The 14,957-nt window shown below is 42.4% G+C and overlaps 2 long non-coding RNA genes across 2 annotated transcripts in view; one reads left to right on the top strand and one right to left on the bottom strand.

The window, feature by feature from the left end:
* Positions 1-642: 642 nt before the first annotated feature.
* Positions 643-4,367, bottom strand: LOC125961475 (uncharacterized). Its single transcript, XR_007472223.1, has 3 exons — positions 3,597-4,367; positions 1,025-1,089; positions 643-885 (listed from the first exon to the last, which is right to left on the bottom strand). It is a non-coding gene; the product is annotated as an uncharacterized LOC125961475 (long non-coding RNA).
* Positions 4,368-4,446: 79 nt separating this feature from the next.
* The window catches only part of LOC125961470 (uncharacterized), a 186,349-nt gene continuing 175,838 nt past the window's right edge, over positions 4,447-14,957 (top strand). Inside the window, exons 1-2 of the long non-coding RNA XR_007472217.1 lie at positions 4,447-4,862; positions 5,231-5,284. This is a non-coding gene — a long non-coding RNA (uncharacterized LOC125961470). The remainder of the gene's footprint in view (positions 4,863-5,230; positions 5,285-14,957) is intronic.

Below are 14,957 nucleotides of genomic sequence, written 5' to 3'. Positions count from 1 at the left end.
TTTCATCATTAGTGTATTGGAATGCAAGAGATTTCTGTGCATTAATTTTGTATCCTGCAACTTTACCTAATTCATTGATTAGCTCTAATAGTTTTCTGGTGGCATCCTTAGGATTCTCTATGTATAGTATCATGTCATCTGCAAACAGTGACAGTTTTACTTCTTCTTTTCCAATTTGTATTCCTTTTATTTCTTTATCTTCTCTGATTACTGGTTCCTTCTAGTGTATTTTTTATTTCAGTTATTATATTGTTCATCTCTGTTTGCTTGTTCTTTAATTCTTCTTGTTGTTTGTTCTTTAATTCTTCTAGATCTTTGTTAAACATTTCTTGCATCTTCTCGATCATTGCCTCCATTCTTTTTCTGAGGTCCTGGATCATCCTCACTATCATTATTCTGAATTCTTTTTCTGAAAGGTTGCCTATCTCCACTTCATTAAGTTGTTTTTCTGGGGTTTTATCTTGTTCCTTCATCTGGTACATAGTCCTCTGCTTTTTCATTTTGTCTATCTTTCTGTGAATGTGGTTTTTGTTCTACAGGCTGCAGGATTGTAGTTCTTCTTGCTTCTGCTGTCTGCCCTCTGGTGGATCAAGATTTTTTAATGTGGATTATATCAACCATATTTACCATATAAGAAGGTAAATCGAGATATTTTAAAAATATTTATTTTAAAATAACGAATTCATTGTATGTTAACATAAATAACTTAATTTTTATGGAAAAATAGATTTACCCATGTTAAAAAAAAATTAGTGAGAAGAGTGACATTGTTTAACATTTTGCAAATCTCCTTAATGTCTGTGTCAATGGAAGACAGCTGGATTCTCATATCTACTTCTGCTTTCCATCTGTTGCAGTATCTCACTTCATGTAGCCTCTGGAAAACTGAGTAAAAAAAGCATGAACATCTTAGTATTATTATGAAAATAGTTTTGACCCGAATGGGTATTGGTTTTCCCCAGGGCATTCAACCACACTTTGAAAACCTACTGTACACACCATGGTAAATATGAAAAATTATTACCTGGCTAAAGGGTTGGAAGTCCTTCCCAGACTTCCCAGAGAAGAGTCTTTCTTTATTGTATTTTGCTGTTCAAAGAAATTGATAACAGTGATTTTTTTACTGTCAAATTCCCTCCCTATCAAGAAATACTCACTAGGTGCTAATACTAAGTTTCAAATTTACCAGTAATTAATATAACTTTCCTCATTAGCATCGAAGTATTTTAGAGCTAGAAATGCTAAAAGAGAAACCCACAACATCATCTGGTCAAATATGAGATGGGGACCACTGGTTGTACGCAAAAAATATTTTAGGTAATACACAGCCAAACATTAAGTAACATTGAGTAAAGGGAGTGAGAAAGTTGTCTCTTGTTGGTTTCTCTTTCCACGTGGTTACATTGAGGCCAAGTCTTAGCTTGACTGTTAGTATGTCCTCCATATAACTTAACTAACTTGCAGTGTCTTTAACCAGCTTGCATATTTTCCAATTTAACATAAGGTTAGCCTAAGGAGTCTTAGAGCCTTAGGCCAGCAACAGTATCCAGCTAGAATTTAACGGTATATTTTTTATCATCTTATTTTTATTACTACCATCTACTTAGAGCACGACATTTCGGTTTTTAATTTAATAACGTTTAATTTTAAAACATTTGGATTTAAAGAAAAAAGTTATTAAATAATAGTATGAATGGTATAAGTAATAAAGTGCATGATGGAGGTTTGGGAAAAAACTGATTTAATTCTGTCCTCAATTTACAGTTAGGGAAATCAAAGCACGGAGAAAATTGACTTGCTTGAGATGGCCACAGTCAGAGACTTTAACTCTGGCCTCCTAACTCTCAATCAAGAGCTCTTTCTGCTACAGCATGAATGAGTGCTGATGTCTAACATTTAACATTTCAGTGTTAGAGCCTCCCCTGAAGTCAGACAAATCTAGGTTAAAACCCCTGCGCCATCCTGGGCTAGCTGTATAATCTTAGACAGACCTCTTAGCTTCTATCTCCTCGGTTTCTTCACTTATGAAGTCAACATAATCCCCATTTCACATTAACATTTTGCCTATCTTAAATGAGATAATATTTTAAGTGGTTTGAAATGGCTCCTGGCACTCAATAGACAGAGTTATTTTTATTAGCTGAAGTTACTCTTAGTGAACTGCAGAGCATTTGGAGCAAAAGAATCTTCGTAGCCAGGGCTTGGCTCCAGTGTGTGTGAACTGCATCTGCCACTTGGATCCTTACTTAATTAAAGGCTGGAAATCATTGCATTTCTCTGAAGGAGGCTAACACGCCTTTGGTTGCAGGAAGTGAAGGTTAAACGCGTTAACTGGGAAACTTATGTAACCAAGGGTTAAAATAGCCTTGAAGCCAAAACCAAAGAATTCTGGCCTCTGGTGTGTGAGGCAAAGCCAAGCATGTTTGCCTTTGTGAGCCCAGGAATGCTTCTGGTGAGGCTTGTTTGTTGTGGAAACTGACATGATCAAAGTGGGGAGAATTAAAACGATCTATCAGAATAATAGTCAAGGCTGTATATGAACTCCCCAGACAGAGCGTTGAACCTGAAGTCTCCCACTGAGGACAGACAAGCCAGCTGACAGAAGCTGGGAAGAAAAGAAATCCATCTCTCTAAGGCAGATGAGTGCAGCTGGGAGATAAAGACCCTGGTTGGGGAACTCAAGATGAGAGTTCAGATTTAGCAGACAGAAAGGTGAAATGGAATGCTGAACTTGTGGTCTTTAGGATTCTTGCAACACCAACGTTGTGGTTTTCAGGTGTCAGTTTTTAGAGTGGAGTTACTAAGTGAAGCAGGCACTTTTAGTAGTAAAGCATTTGGGGTGGGGAAACTGTGCCAATTGCAATAAGATCCTGTGCCAGTTGCACTGGAATGTTCTAAGGCATGATGTCATGCTTCTTCCCATATTAATTTCCAAATGTTGAAAAATTCTCATTATGATTAAGTAGACTTAAGGGTCCCTAAGTGGCTGGCATGATTTTGGATTGTTTGCTCACTTAGTCCTTCATCCCAGGATGAAGATTAGTAAAACTCTGTGATGTTCTAGCAAGTATGAAATGACACTGGAGCCCCAACTGTTGCTAAATCCTTATCAAGGCATACAAAGAATCATAAAACAGACAGATTGGAAAAGATTTTAAGGAAATCCAGTCCTATTCACATATTTTAGAGAAGGGGAAACTGAGGCCTGGAGAGAGGAAATGACTTGCTCAATACTACACAGTCTTCTGCTTTGCAGGCCAATGCTTGCCTGCTGCCACGCCAAAGAATCCCCAGCAGATAGACTATTGGCCTAGAATAATGCCCACAGGGCGAGAGTCACCTTCCGGGCGTCCGTAATTTGAAATGCTGCAGGGATATCACTCTGTTTTTATTTTTGAAAATTACACTAACACTCCTGCTTTTTGTTTTGTTTTTCCTTTGTGTATATTGGCCTATCTTTTTATCTCTGTCCCTCCCTGGGCATACGTCACCAGGACTCTCCTGACAGAGGTAGATAAATGCAGAATGAGGTTTTTATAAAGATCACGAGTACACCCAATACTGAGCCCAATGAGAGAACTGAATAATAATCATACCTTATGCTGAGCGCTTTGCAAATCACAAAACGCGTTTTAATCTCTTCTTCTGTTAATCCCTACACAGTCATTAGGGAGGCAGAGCAGTTATTATCATATGTCTTATGGATGCACTAAGTGAGGCAGAGGGAGCCCAGCGAGTTGCCCCACACCACACAGCCCCAGAGTGGCTGAGCAGAGCCCGGCGGGGGATTCAGCCCCTGAGGACCCTCAGTTCAGGCACCTCTTACGGCGGCATGCAGAGGCCCAGACTCGTGGATTCCCCAGGGTACATTCTCTGAACTGTCGACTTGGTGGGAGTTTCAGGGAATTCTGCAAAAAGGCAGCGGGAGGGTTTAGGAGGATCGGAGAGAAATGCTCAGAAGGTGCGGGGGAGGGGAAGGCAGTCGGGCAATCTTGCATTTAAAAAGGTAAAGAATTAGCGAAAGGTTTCAGTCGGCCGACCTCAGAGATGAAATCCTTCTCCTTTCTCGGGGCTCCCAGAAACTGCTTCCTCGAAGAAAACGTCTGAGGCTTACATTTCATGTTACCTGCCTTGCTGGAGCAGCCCTGCCTCTGGGCGCGGCGGGGTTTGGGCTCCTTTGGCTTCCAGGCCCGGGCGCCATTCGGTGCGAGGTTGGGGGAGAGCCCGCAGGCCTCCCGCCGAGAAGCCCGGGGATGGGAGGGGGAAGTCGGCCTCGCATCAAAGCAATCAGAGAAACCCTGGGGGTCTATTGGCCTGCTTCTCTCCTCCGCAGCGGCTTTGCCCCAACTAATTTCCTGCCCGGGCCCTAACCCAGGTCCCGCCCTTTCCCACCCTTCCTGGCTTCACTCCGTACCAAGCATCACTAAAGTAAGGAAACAGGAAAAGAAAGCTGAGCCCTGGGGGTTTCTGTTTGGCTTTGCAAACCACTTATGGAGCGAGAAGTGGGGACCACAAATGGGGACCCCTGAGGAATGACCCCCTCCCCAGCCCCCTCTCCAGTTGAGTTACCAAATGAGGCCAATTCATTCTCTGGAATGTAGCAGCCGGGGCAATGATGATTGCTACTGACAGGGAAGCTTTCATGTAGCAATATCCCCGGCCACCGGCTGTGAGGCAAAGAGAAAGAACTCTCTGGAATTCACAACATCCCCCCTCCAATTAATCCCCAGCCGCCCCGCTGTGTGTGAATGGGCTGTGCTGGGGATTCGTAGCTCTGATGCGGGGGATTTGCTGATTCCTTTGAGCCCCCTGAGGAGAGGTGATATGGAGAGCAGATAATCAGCATGCAGCGCGGAGACGAGGTAATGAATTGGCTCGCCTGGGCCTGGCTTCACTATTTGTACACTTTTAGGCACCTCGGAAACTGGGTTTGCAGACAAAACCTGTGCCGAGGGGCCCTCAACCCCCGACCTTTTGTGGGCCTGGATAGCTGCCGCCTATCCCGCTCGCTTAAGGCGGGAGCCTTGTCTCCGAAAGGAGGAGCCGGAGGCGAAGGGAAAGGAGCCCGGATTCTAAGCGGGCCAGGCCTGAACGGTACCTCTCCCGCCTCAGTCCCACGCTCACCCCAATGAGGTCGAGCTTTAACTCGGTTTTCATTCTCCTGCATTGCTGTTTTCAGTCTAAGTCCACTGCTTTTACGAATAAAATGCTGTTTATTTTTCCCTTGTAGCTCCAGGTTCATCTCTGGCAAGAACGTGTGTTCAAGGCATTGTGACCGTCCAACGTGAGTTATGATTTGCTGGATGTGGGGTCTGTCTGTCTCTGTCCGCTTCAGCGTCTCCCACCGTGCTAAAAGACAATGCTAGTGCCCGCCTAAAAAAAGTAACAGCTGACATTTATTGAGCACTTACTATGTGTCAGGCACTTAGAGTTTATACGCATGATCTTAGGCAATCCTCAAAGTAATCTCTGAAGGAGATGCCAGTCTCCGGTTTCATTTTACAAGGAGGAAAAAAAGGCTTTGGAGTTCCTAACCGGCTTGGGGTCACGGACTGGGGGCGCTAACTAGTAGGCAGGTGGAGTCAGATTCCCTCTGCACAGCCTCTGGGTCCCACACACCTCGTTTTCGTTTAGACGCTCACTGCTTCTCATCAGGTGCGTCTGCTGCAGAGCTTCCCGCTTCCAAGCATGCAGACAGCAGCCCTCTCCCCCCTGCAGCCAGGGGGAATCTCTCTGAGACACCGCAATGGGCCATCCCCTTGCTTAGACTCCTCAAAGGTTCCCCAGAAAGTTCAAACTCCTCAGCTTAGCACACAAGCCCCTTTATGACAGGCACCTGGAAAGAATTAAAGACAGACAGAGGCGATAATCCTAATCCCCTCTTGGGGGAGTTTGCTAGATGGGGCTGTGAAGGGAACCAGGGCCTCTTTCCCTCCGACTCTGGAGTCTACTTGTGGGCCTGGCTCCCCGAGGGCACTTCCCACTCTGACCCTGCCCCCATCTTGTCTTTCCTGGCAGTTGCCACTCTTTTCTTGCCTTCCTGGGTCCCTCTTCTTTCATTCAGGACTGAAGGCATTGGAGGCAGATTTTTGCTCCTGGTTCCACTATTGAAGGGAATTCAAGATGAACATTTTGGTTTTAAGGGTTTTTGTTGCCAGAAACCACAGGGCACTAGACAAAAACTATGACAAAGTCTCTAACTTTTCTATGCTCAGTGTCAACCAATCTGAATTATCCTTGCGTGCCCGGAAATTACCTTTTATACGCTACAGTTGGGTTTTCCTCCATCAGCTGACAAACGAACCTTCAGGCTCTCCCATGGGCCCTGCATACCAGTCACTGTTCAGTTTCAGCAGCAGCATCATTGTTTTCCTAGCAGTGTTATTACAATTATTTAAGGATTTCATCATAAGGTGTCCCTATTTTATAAAAACACACATAAAACTGAAATATTCAACATTCTGTCAACTAATACTTATTGAGAGGCTGTTATAAGTGTGTGGGGAACTGTGGTGAACAGGAGAGTTAAGGGCCCTGCATTATGCCGAGAAAGACAGTGTACAAACAAATAAATATTCAAAAGCATGGTTAGCCACATAAGGAAATAAACCAGGGTGGTGTGATAGAGAAGTGGTAGGGACTGCTTTACATTAGTTAGAGGGGGAAAGGCTTTCTAAGCAGGTGAGATTTGAGCTGAGGTTTGAATGGTAAGAAGGATTCATCCCTAAGAATAATTGGAAGTAGAGCATTCAGGCAAGTGCCAGGGACAGAGGTGGGGAGAAGCTTGCCTTCTCTGAGGACGCAATAAGGCTGCTAGAAGGGCTGAGGTATTTGGATGAGCAGGGGATGGGGTGGTATGTTACGCAGGAGATGTGAGCTAACAGATCTTTAAGATCTCGTAGGCCAATGGCTTTCAAACTCTTTTAATGTGACCCACAGTAAGAAATACATTTTATATTACAGTCCACTATCACACACACGCTCCTGAAAGAGTTCTTTCAATAAACTTTGATATTTTGTTTTATTTTAAAATGCTGATCCTTACCCAGTACATTGGTTTCACAACCTAGTAATGGCTTGGTTTGGAAAGCTCTGTCCTAGATTATAGTAAGCAGTTTGGATTTTATTCTCAGTATAATTGGAAACCTTTGGAAAAGTTGTACGCAGGAGAGTAACATTTAATTCACATTTTGAAAACTGACTTTGACTGCTGTCTAGAGAGCAAGTTTGTATGAAGGTGGGTGAGAGTAACAGCAGGGAGACCAGTTAGGAAGCTGTTGTATTTCATCTAGAGGAAGAAATAATGTTGGCTTGGTAGCTGAAGAGATTGAGAAAAGTGGATGAATACTATAAAATTTGGAGGTAAAGCCAACATTGGATGTGGAACGTGAAGAAGAGAAAGGAGGCAAGGATGACTCCAAGAGTTGTTTGGTTGTTTATTTTTAGCAATGAGTGGTATAGACCTTTGCTGAGATGAAAAATTGGGGGATGATTACATTTTGGGGAATGGGAATATTGTTTTGGGTATTTCAAGTTTAGGATATCTATACCTCCTATACCTCTTTTTTTTAAAGATTTTTTTTTTTTAAGATTTTTTTTTTTTGATGTGGACCATTTTTAAAGTCTTTACTGAATTTGTTACAATATTGCTTCTGTTTTATGTTTTGGTTTTTTGGCCGCAAGGCATGTGGGATCTTAGCTCCCAGACCAGGGATCGAACCTGCACCCCCTGCATTGGAAGGTGAAGTCTTAACCACTGGACAGCCAGGGAAGTTCCTATACCTCCTATACATCTTATTGGAGATGTTAGACATATCAGTACGGGTGTTTTGGTGAAAGATCAGAGTTGGCGATGAAGCTTTAAGAGGCAGTGGCACATGGATATTATTTAAAGCCATGGGACTACAGGTATTTACCTGGAGAGAACGTGTGGTTAGAGAAGAGCAGTAGGCTTCCTACTCCCCCCTTTCTGGATCACACCAACATTAATCGGTATAGCAGAGGAGAACTTCCATTCTGAAAATGATGCTTCTTGTAACAAAATGGAATATGAAAAATCATTAGATATACTGAGTCTCAAGTAGTCATCCATTGGATTTCAGGCGGACAACTGTGTGTTTAATTACAGAAGAAAAACTAAATCTAAGAATATGTAAGACATGCTGGTGGTAGATCATCTAAAGTGTAATTAGGAGTTTTATAATACATTTAACTTCCTGGGGGTAGAACACCTCTCACATTGTTTGCGTGACTTCGTGCTGAACTTTTACCCAGATAACTTTAGTGCCTGTTGTTTTTTAGGAATTCTTTACAGAAGTGGGGGACTGTTTATGTCATAGAATTTATTCTTTGACTCTCTCTAGCTAAATCAGGTTGTTCTTATTTCCTCACATCTGTGTTAGATGTTCTAGCTGAAGGAGTTTATACTCTCATTCAATCTAACTTTTCTTTCTGGGGCTGGAACACACCTATTTTTACCTTCCTTCGTAAGAAGACTCTACCCTTGGTCTTCCATCTCTCCCTCTCTTCCAGTCAGATAGGGTGTCAGGATACCTTAATTGTAGTGCCATTCCAAGAAAAAGAAGACTCTTCCCTTTCTTCTTTTCTTCCCTTCCCTTTTCCTTCCTTCCTCCCTCCCCCCTTTCCTCCTTCCCATCCTTCCTTCCTTCTTTTTTTTTTTCTCTTTCTCAAGGGCAGTGGTTTTCAAACTTCAAATGAAAATTTAAGTTAAAGCCCCAAAATAGAAAATAAACAATGGAATAATGGCGCCATTTTCTTCTCTTTGTAAGAACCTCATCCGCAACTTCATGAAATCCAAGGGTTCCACAGATCGTTACTGAAATGAATTCATTTCCTCTTTGAGGAGACTTCAGGTAGAGGAATCACTATTATCTGTGAGCCAACTGTTTACTCAGAGAAGGCAAATTAAGATTATTCTCTGTGACAGAGTCACTGATAGGATTCACCCTAGAGATATAATGGAGAGCCAGAGAGCTTACACAGATTGCCTCTTAAAGAGAACCACATTTCATTAGTTGATCAGAAAATATGGTATACTTAGTGATTTAAATAATTTATTAAAAAGATACTGGTGTGATTTTTTTTTCAAAAGGCAATGTAGTTTAAATAATGTTCACTTTGGAATCAGAAAACTTGAGTTTAATCTCTGCGTTACCTCTTACCAGCTTATAAGCCTGACATAAGAGCAAGTAATGTCACTTCTCTGAGCCTCAGATTCTTCAACTATTAGTTGGGCAAAAAATTTTCCTTATAGGTTTGTTGCAAAGATTAAGTAGAAAGAAAACACAGAGCACCTAGTACCTGGGAGTACTTGTCATTACCATACGTAGGCTCTTAAAATAAGACAAATAGTTATTATGATTATATATTTGCCTACTTTTAGTGACAAAGATTAAGGCCTGGGTTAGATATGGCCTCCAACCCTGTAAATGCTGATGAGAATTCTGGCTGATATTGAAATAGAGCATGACATGTACTTAAGGGCTAAGTGAAATGGGTTTTGTAACACATGGTCATACTTTGGGTGACTTCTCAGAAATTCCAGTCTGTTATGTACCTAAGGAAATGAAACAGCCAAAAAATTCTGGCTTAACCTGGCTTAACGGCCTGGATTCTTTTGGGTCAATATAGTTTGTCCTCTTTGTTCTTTTTTTTTTTTTTAATAATTTTTTATAAGTTTTTTTAATAAACTTATTTATTTTATTTATTTATTTTTGACTGTGTTGGGTCTTGGTTTCTGTACACAGGCTTTCTCTAGTTGCGGCGAGCAGGGGCTACTCCTCATTGCGGGGCGCGGCCTTCTCATTGTGGCGGCTTCTCTTGTTGCAGAGCACAGGCTCTAGGCATACAAGGTTCAGTAGTTGTGGCTCACAGGCTCAGTAGTTGTGGCTCACGGGGTGTAGAGAGCAGGCTCAGTAGTTGTGGCGCATGGGTTTAGTTGCTCCACGGCATGTGGGATCTTCCCAGACAAGGGCTTGAACCCATGTCCCCTGTACTGGCAGGCGGATTCTTAAGCACTGCGCCACCAGGGAAGCCCTGTCCTCTTTGTTCTCATTTCATAGAAGTTAGGTCCTGACCATAGCTCATTTCTATGTTACTTCATCACTGGGATGCCTCCTTGAGTTTTTAGAGCACAGAACACAGAGGATAAACACAACCAAGACATCATATTTATGAAAATGGGAGTCTGCATAACTAAAAGTGAGTTTCATCCATTCATTCTTTCATTCATTTCGTAAGTATCTCCCAAGCTTTCTGTACTGGGAACACCTATGTACAGACACTGTATTGTGACAATGATAAGATAGACAAAACTCTGCCCTCAAGTAGAGTTAGACAAATAAATATACAAATAAATAATTACAGGTTGTGATAAGTGTGATGAAGTAAGTTAAGCATGGTGCTGTGACAGAGACTAATGGCAGTAGTTAGAGAAGGCTTCTCATAGGAGACAATGTTTAAGATGAGACCAAAAAGCCAGCCAAGTGAAGGGTCAAGAGAGAAGCTTTTCAGACAGAGCCAACAGCAAGAGTACCAAGGTGGGACGGAGCTGGAAAAATTTTAAGTACTGGAAAGCCAGCATGACTGGTGTATAAGGAAGGAAAGACGGGGAGAGAAAGGCAGGAGCCACATCACATAAGCCTTTAGATGTCTGAAGATTTCTTAAGTCTATGGGAAGTCACTGAGGGCTTTGAAATAGGGGAATGACATGAGCTGGTTTACATTTTCCAAAAAAGTTACTGTAGAGAGGGCAGATGGGAGAGGGGCAAGTGTGGGTGCAGTGGGCCACCTATGAGGTGGCATAGGTAAAAATGGAGGGTGGCTTAAAACAGAGGGGAGTAGAGTTTCAGGATATATTTGGAAAGCAGAGCCAGTAGGACTTGCTGATAGGTTGTGAAGAGTGAGGAAAGGGAAGAACCATGGCTTCTGGCTTTAGCAACTATTTGGGTGGTTCGGTCATTTTCTTCCCTTTCAAAGGGAAGACTTCAATATGATCCGCTTAGGAGTTGGGTAAAGAGGGAATCACATGTTCCATTTTGGAAATGTTAAGTGTGGGATGTCAACAAGACAGGCAAGGAGATATGCCAAAATGTCAGCTGGATATGGAGGCAAGTCTAGAGCTTAGAGGAGACTGCTAAGCTGGAGACAGAAGTTTGAGAGTCTCCGGAAGTTCATTTGTATTTGAATCTAAGGAGATGGATAAAATCATATAGAGAAAGGAAGAAGAAAGAGCCCAAGATTTGCATTTGGGAATCCAAAATTAAGATGATTGTAGAGGGGTTTCCCTGGTGGTGCAGTGGTTGAGAGTCCGCCTGCCAATGCATGGGACGCGGGTTCGCGCCCCGGTCCGGGGGGATCCCGCATGCGGTGGAGCGACTAGGCCCGTGAGCCATGGCCGCTGAGCCTGCGCGTCCGGAGCCTGTGCTCCGCAACGGGAGGGGCCACAACAGTGAGAGGCCCGCGTACCGCAAAATAAATAAATAAATAAATAAAAATATGATTGTAGAGGAAAATGAATTAGTGAGGAAACCAAAAAGCCATGACCTTGAGGTAGGAGGAAGATCGTAAGTGATGACTGTAGGAAAAAAAGAAACCTAGGAGAGGCAAGTGTTGTAGGAATGAAGTAGCCAACTATATTGAAATCCATTTGTAACCACTAAGTTTCTTTATATGATAAACAACACCACCCATGGGGGCAAGGTTGATCTTGGCTAAATCTCTTATGAGTGTCAGATGGACAATTTATTTAACCTTTTTTTTTAAAAGTAAATATAGGAACTTCATTATTTTTTAAAATTTCAGCTTTATTGAGGTATAATTGACTTTTTTAAGCTTTCTGAGTATTAATTTCCTCATTTGTAAATTAGGTCAATACATGCATTTCATAGGCATTTGTAAACATCGAATAAGCTAATTTATAAAAACTGTTCACAGAACACTAGGTATACAGAGCTCAATAAATAGAAGCTATTACTATGAAATAGCATTATGTTTAGAAATCAGAAGACCCACATTCTAGTGATGTTAGTGTAGATCCTGCATTTAGCAGTTGTTTCCTTGGGCAATAATAGTTATTTGAATTTCAATTTTCTCACCAGTGAAATGGGGAAATAATTTCTGTCCTTCCCTTCCTTCTCATAGTGCTGTCCAAAGGATATGAGAATGCTCTATAAGCCATTCAGTGCTGAGAAGATATGAAGAATTTCTCGTTGTCCAGTAGAATTTCTATTTATCTAGCTTTCAAATCAGTCAAGTGTTTATACTTTAGGAGTGCTGGGAATAGGTTTGAGGGAGGCAAGTGACAAAACTGGAAAATGAAGCTTTTAGCTAGACCCAGACTTATCAGATTTAAGATTCATTTCTGCAGTACTCTGTTTCCCTTACTTTCTTCTGAAGGGATCTACATGAATCAAGATATTAATGCAAGGAGAAGCAACTGATTCCTGAGGACATGAGCTATCTTCCCAGGATACCTAATCCACTGTAGATGCTAAAATTTTAGCCTTTGATGGATTGAGAATGCATGGCCAGCATAATCCCCGGGAAGGGGGATGCTTCTCTTCCAAATTGTGAGGATGTATCCTCAGTTCTCGATGACTCAGGAAGAGGCAGATTGAATGGGAAAAGGGAAGTGAGGAAGAAGAAAACCTGAGGGAAATAGAATGATGCATGAAGAGGAAGAGAAACTCTTAGAAATGGAAGAGGAAACACCACCCTCAAATTAAATTTGTTGGCATGAAAAGATGCTGGAGGGAAGGGGTGTTGGAGGGAAGGGATGCTGCCTCTGGACCAATCAAAAGACATTTGCTAATGAAGAAACTAAAGCGAGAGGGGTAAAATGACTAATTCAGGGTTACTTATAAGAGCTGAAACTTTAGCAATCACTGGTGATTTTCTATGGTGTTTAAAAAATAACAACAAAATCTTGATGCTATCTTTGACATCTCTCCCTCTGTCTCTCACACTCAAATTCATTCATAAACAGCTTCTTTCGAACCTATTTTAAAATATATACAGAACCTGACCACCCCTCATCATCTGTACCACTACCATCCTAAGCAAGCCACCCTCATCTCTCTCCTGGATTAGTGAATCGTCTCATGCTTTCCCCTTGCCCCCCAGCAGAGTGATCTCTGTAAAAACTTAAGATCATATTACCTCACTGGCTTCCCATCTTAGAGTAAAATTTGAAGAGCTAACCATCACCTAGGAAGCCCTGAATAAACCTACCTCCCCCATGCTTCTTTCATTTCATATCCCACCACTACCCCCCCACCCACCTCACTCCATCCAGCCACAATATCTCTGATATTCCTCTGACAAAATCAGCATGCTCCTACCTTGGGACCTTTGTACTTGGTGATTCCCTCTGCCTGAAACACTCTTCCCTCAGATATCCACATGACTCACTTCTCACTCCTTCAGGTCTACTCCAGGGTCAGCTTATCAGACCACCTTCCCAATCAGCTTCCTTAATTAGTGCACACACACTCAGCCCTACAGTCCTCTACTTCAGTGGTGCCCAAACTTTTTTGGCACAAGGGACTGGCTTCGTGGAAGACAATTTTTCCATGGACTGGCGGGGGCGGGGATGGTTTCAGGATGATTCAAGTGCATTACATTTATTGTGCACTTTATTTCTATTATTATTACATTGTAATAAATAATGAAATAATTATACAGCTCACCATAATGCAGAATCAGTGGGAGCCCTGAGCTTGTTTTCACTTGCCGCTCACCGATGGGGTTTTGATATGAGTCTGCAAGCAATTGGTTTATTATGGTCTCTGTGCAGTCAAACCTCTCTGCTAATGATAATCTGTATTTGCAGACACTCCCCAGTGCTAGCATCACTGCCTCAGCTCCACCTCAGATCATCAGGCATTAGATTCTCATAAGGAGCGTGCAACCTAGATCCCTCGCATGCGCAGTTCACAGTAGGGTTTGCGCTCCTATGAGAATCTAATGCCGCCACTGATCTAACAGGAGGCGGCGCTCAGGCGGTAATGCCAGTGATGGGGAGCGGCTGTAAATACAGAGGAAGCTTCGCTCGCTCGCCTGCTGCTCACCTCCTGCTGTGTGACCCGGTTCCCCAGGGGCTGGGGACCCCTGCTCTACTTCACTGTATTTTCTTCTAGCATTGTCACCTTTGTACATGTTTCATATTTAATTGTTATCTGTCTCCATTCACTAGAATGTAAGTTCTATAAGGAAAGAGATTTGTTGGTTTTTTCAATCCTTGTTTTCTAAGTCTGGCATGGGTGTTAGGCACTTGAACAAATGTTGAATGAATGAATAAATGAATCAAACCCTGTGACTTAGAGCAAAGGAGCAGAGATGTTAGGAATTTTTAAAAGACGTGGAAATAACTCTTAATTCTGTCATTTATCAGCCATCAACTTTTAGGCACATTATGAGATTCAGTTTCTCCCTGCCTTTTACATGTGGGTGGTACCTGACTGCATTCCTTGTAGAGTTTTGAGGATTAAAGGAGACTGAATTTAACTGCAGTCAGGGCAAGTGAATTAACATTTATTGAGTACCATCTAAGAGCTGGACCCTATACACAAAATCATTCTTATAACACTCTTACAAGGCAGGTATCATTTTCCCATTTAACTGGGATCAATCTGCAGCTCAGAGAGTTCACTTCTTAAACAGGAAGTGGTGGAGTTATGGTTTTCATCCAGGGCCTTATGGCCCTTACATTCCTGTCCTTTTCGCCATGGGCCCACCTTCAAATGTTGGTTGTTATTCTCGGGACAGCATCAGGAGCCAAACGTGGAAGCCAGTGTTGCATATTGAGTTGCCATCAAATCTTGATAAAACGGGAAAGAAGGGATCTTAGCAAGTGTAACTTGTTTCCTTGTCCTTCAATCTTGCAAAGAAAACTGCCACTGATTCTCCTGAAAGAGCAATAGCCGGTCTGCGGGGCC

The sequence above is a fragment of the Orcinus orca genome, chromosome 1, assembly GCF_937001465.1.
Source record: "Orcinus orca chromosome 1, mOrcOrc1.1, whole genome shotgun sequence".
Classification (NCBI taxonomy): Eukaryota; Metazoa; Chordata; class Mammalia; order Artiodactyla; family Delphinidae; genus Orcinus; species Orcinus orca.
Note: the sequence above shows the minus strand (reverse complement) of the source record. Positions and strands in the feature narration are given on the sequence as shown.